The 5,053-nt window shown below is 32.0% G+C and overlaps 1 long non-coding RNA gene across 1 annotated transcript; it reads right to left on the bottom strand.

Moving 5' to 3' along the window:
- Positions 1-1,957: 1,957 nt before the first annotated feature.
- LOC136064286 (uncharacterized) lies at positions 1,958-4,709 on the bottom strand. The gene is made up of 3 exons (XR_010625925.1): positions 3,970-4,709; positions 3,649-3,866; positions 1,958-2,223 (listed from the first exon to the last, which is right to left on the bottom strand). It is a non-coding gene; the product is annotated as an uncharacterized LOC136064286 (long non-coding RNA).
- Positions 4,710-5,053: the final 344 nt, after the last annotated feature.

Here is a 5,053-nt window from a genome sequence, read left to right on the forward strand (position 1 = left end):
CAAAAGAGCCGGTGATACAAGAATAAGAGGATGCATCCACTTGTGTATCCTCTACCTTTTTCTTCTTAGATTTTGCCAAAACCTACGACAGTCCAAGATTCAGAAGTAAAAATCTTGGACTGTCATAGGTTTGGGCCCAAACAGTGTGGGCAATTTCAACAACTATTCCGGCCCCATTCTGTGGTCTAAGTTCTAACCATTGTGAACTATTGTTATTTGTTGGCATTCATTGTGCTGTTTTTTTTTTTTTTTTTCTCAAAAAAAGGGTTGGGCTTAATAGAAATATTAGGATCAGAGGCTAGAGTGCTAGTTGAATTTAAACATGGTCCAATGGAAGAGACATGATCAATACCAACCCCCAGAGGTTCAGAAAGCAATCCTCCGGTCATCAATTTGAGACCTCCAGCTGTACTTCCTTTCTTTGACATTTTTTATTTTTTATTTTTATTTTTCCTTTTACTAAATGCAAAATTCATCTTTAAAGTTTGTTTAGAATTTATTTCAATCCTCTAACTTTGCTTTCATTTATTTCAATTATTTAAGTTTTAAATTGATTCAATTTAGCCATTTTCGTCAACTTTTGTTAAAAAATTTTGAAAAAAAAAAAATCTGAAAAGTATTTTTCAATTATTAATTTAATTTTTTTAATTTAAAAAATTTGAAGAAAAATTTAAAAAATTAACCACAACATATAACAAAAGTCGATGAAAAAGCTTAAATTGAATAAACTTGAAAGTTAAAAGATTGAAATTAACAAAATAAAGTTAGAGGACTAAGTGTCTGTTTGGCATGATTAATTTTGCTAGCTTATTTTACTATTCAACTTATTTTTACTACTACTCATGAGTCCCATTACACTTTTTGATACTATTTATGGGTCTAACTGTACTATTTCAACCAACTTTTACTTTTATTTACAATACTTTCAGCAAAAAAAATTTAGTTTCAGCAAAATAAGAGGATCCTAAACAAATCCTAAATGAATTTTGGTGAAACATTGAGGATGAGCTTTGCATTTTAGTTTTTTATTTTATTTAAATCAATCTTTCTTTGAATCGATGGTCTTTTATGGCGGTAGCAGTGCCTGATTGGATTGCTATTACAGTTTTCGAACAAAATGCAGCTTTTGAAAGTTTGAGGTTTAGGTGGCCATTTTAATTTCGTGTATGATTTTCATTGGAATTGGATTTGGGTTGAATGGCCATATTATACCCTGGAAGGTAAGTTAGTAAACTTCATTAAATAATTAAATGCCGACTCCAATCCTAAAACTCTCGATCTAGGAAGTAATGTAAAATTCTTGATCTCGGGAGTAAAACATCATTAGTTGTGAATATTTATTTTGGAGCCATATTTTCAACCTAAGCAATCTCGTCTTAGATCGTTGTTCTCACAATAGGGAGGTCACCTCAGCTATAGCCTGTAGAAGCCCATTGATGCAATTCAGGATCCCATTAATGCAATTAGGCAAAGTTCTCTCACAAACCATTGTATTGTCCTAGTTCCAACGACTTTTGATTAATCTTCTTCAACAGTGAAATTAAGTTGAAAATTTTTTTCCTAGCCATGATCTATCATGGTGGACTTACATTGTGGCTTCCAAATTCCACATAACCTTTGATAATGAGATTTGAAACAAAAAGACTTTACCCACCAGTTAAATAGAGTAGAAGTCCAAGGTGCAAAGTTCTTATCTTTAATATAGAATCTTCATGTTATGGCAATCCAATTCCATCTGCATCTCTTTAGGATTGACTAGTTCATCCCTCACCTATGCCGTCATTGAAGCTAAAAGGAGTTTTGGCAATAGAGCTTCCTCTCAAAAGAGTTTCCAATGTTTACTGTACATGGTGGCCTCGTGTGTGTGTGTGTGTTTTGAAGCACATGCAAGGCAAGTGTAAATCACTATCAAAGAATATTAATAACAAACAAATTTTATGATTCTCTCACATCATCCTATAATTCAAAATTAATATTCTCTATATCATTTAAGTGCATCACTAATAATTTATTTACAACAATAGCTTTTCCGTTGGTGTGCAATGTGCATGAATGATCAATGTTACAAACATAACCAAAAATCTACAATTCCTTCGACATATGATAGAGAGCAAATACAAGACCTCTAAGCTTAATTGAATCTGAAGATGCTATAATTGCTGCTAGAGTGATAGCAATCTTTTCTATGCTCATGATTTGCTTCTCTCTGGTGTATGAACAATCCTTCATGAAATGCAAATCTTTGTTAGAAACTTTTAACAAATAAATAAAAATTTAAGAGAGAGAGAGTTTATGGGTGGATTTGGTGGCCGGTCGTGAAAAATATTTTTTTTTGGTTCATGGATTATAGAGAAAAATAAAAATTTTTAATTGATTGAATATATTATTTTAAAGTGTTGAATGTGAAGTAAAAAATTTAATGCAGGTTTCATGATAAAATAATACGTTAAAATAGATAAAATAAAATTTGACTAGTGTGAAAATGATATTTGGAATAGATATAGTGATGCTAGTGCTTTTAAAACATGAACAATGGATTCCCATCATTCTTGCAAATTTGACAGCTAACCCTTTTTTTTTTTTAAAGAAACTTTTGACAGCTAACCTAACATCTCCTATAAATCCTCTTTTCTCCAAATTAGTCTACGTGAGCACTACTAGAGGTCCCCCCGCCCTCTATAATCAACACATGCCACGTGTTTCAATTTAGCTTCCGTTAAGCAACACGGCTTTTACTCGATGATGATGTTTTCCTATGAGGCCTATGTGCCGACGGTTCACGTGGATATTCAATCATTAATGCTAAGAATGCAAATAATCATATTATTTTTATCACAATTCACGGGTAAGTTTTAATCAGAAGATGTGTGGATCGTTAGAAAGCTTCATTTTTTTTTTTTTTTTAAGAACTTTCAAATTTTCATAAATAATTTTTAAAAATGAATGATTAATGTATACATCTGAACTCTTATAAATTTAATGAAAATCATACTAGGTGTAATTATACTCCCCTTCCTTGATGTTTGAAAGAATAACATTTCATCTCAAACTTAAAGAGAAAAAACACACACTTCTCTTGAGTTTTGAAGAAGTTAACATTCTTCCTCTATTTTGTTTATATTAGTAATGAAATATTAAATTTTTATAAAAATTTATTTACAAAAGGTTAACCATGGTTAATAAAAAAATTACTAATCAACTTAGAATAAAAATAAAAAATTTATCAAGCACCAAAACACTCTTAATGGCGAATCTCTCCATAACCTAATGAAACAAGAAAAACAAAAGAAGCAAAATTCACACTTAATAATTTAAAATACATTTTAGTTAAAAATTTTAAACAATGAATTTTAATTATGAAATATCATAATTTAGGAAATCTACCCTTTAAGCAAAGAGTATGTTAGTACATAACATTTTTAATATTAATTGAACAAAATTTGGTCAATTGGATGTTAAGAGAGGAAAGTGTCTTTTTTTTTTTTTTAATTTAGAATTAAGTCTCATTTTTCCAAACCTCAAAAGAGAGAAGTGTAATTATCTAATCATTCCATATATAAAATATCAATTGATCAGTTAGACCATTTTCGGTTATTCCAGTTACTCTGATTCATCGTACAACTAACAATTTTAGAAAAAAGTACTTACTTGAAATCAGGGAGATTGGAAGGCCACTCAGGCACATATTTGTCCGTAGGATAACAACGAGGTCTAAGATAGTCTCCAATTGTAGAAAGTCTTTGATGGGTCATCTGAGTACAACTTCAACTTCTCTTCCACAGGTAGGCTAAAGAACTAGATCTGGGGCCACTTCTAAGTTCTAACATTTTTTCTACTGCCTCCAAAGACACCCCATGATTGGTCACCTAGTTATATGTCAAAGAAAAAAATGACAAATTTAACTATATGTGTGTGTGTGTGTAATTTATGAGAGAGTGAAAGTGAGTAAGTTGAATATGTAATGTGTACCTGAAAAAAGCCATAGGATTTGCAGACTCTGCAATTTGTTTGACAACTTGGGTTCTATCCTCTAAACCCAAGTCAATGACAGGAACATCATCACAAGCAGAGAATTCAGATAGCCGGGATCGATCTGATTCCTGCCTGACATAATTTTCCGGCAAGTTTGTGCAACGAACTCCGGTGGATAGTACCTTGGTGTCCATGTATGGAAAAGAGACAAAAAGCAATGGAAAAATTAATTGAGAGAAAGAGAGAAGAAAAAATACTTACTTGAAATCAGTGGGATTGGAAGGCCACTCAGGCACATATTTGTCCAAAGGACAACAATGAAGTCCAAGATAGTCTCTCCAATTGTGAACCTTTTCCTTGTTCGCATTAAAACTTGTAGAAAGTCTCCATGTCTTTGATGGGTCATCTGAGTATACAACTTCAACTTCTCTGCCACAGGTAGGCTAAAGAACTCAGTAGCCACTTCTAACATTTTTTCTACCGCCTCGAAAGACACCCCATATAGAACTCACTCACTTTTACTCTCTCATCCACACATATATAGTTAATTTGTCATTTTTTTTTTCTTTGGCATATAACTAGGTGACCAATCATGGGGTGTCTTTGGAGGCAGTAGAAAAAAATGTTAGAAGTGGCCATAGATCGAGTTCTTTAGCCTACCTGTGGAAGAGAAGTTGAAGTTGAACTCAGATGATCCATCAAAGACAATGAGAATTTCTACAAGTTTTTCTTCTTCTTCATTTATCCTCAAAAAAAAAAAAAAGAGGTAATTAAATTTAAAGGTTCACAATTGTAGATAATATCTTTTAGACTCCATAGTTACCCTATACGTACCCGAGTGGCCATCCAATCCCACTGCTTTCAAGTATGAGTTTTTCCATTGCTTTTGTCTAACTTTAATGGTACAAATTTTTTCAAAATTTTATCACAATTTTGCTGTGGTAAAAATAAAATAACAGATTTATGTGGGTTCATAATCTTATCACTCACGAGTTACCACATTGCAAATTTGTGATAAAATTATGAAGAAGTTTGTGACATTGTCTTTTTAAAACTGGGACAAATCAATGAGCCACTGTTT

The sequence above is a fragment of the Quercus suber genome, unplaced genomic scaffold (genome assembly GCF_002906115.3).
Source record: "Quercus suber isolate HL8 unplaced genomic scaffold, Cork oak 2.0 scaffold_657, whole genome shotgun sequence".
NCBI lineage: Eukaryota > Viridiplantae > Streptophyta > Magnoliopsida > Fagales > Fagaceae > Quercus > Quercus suber.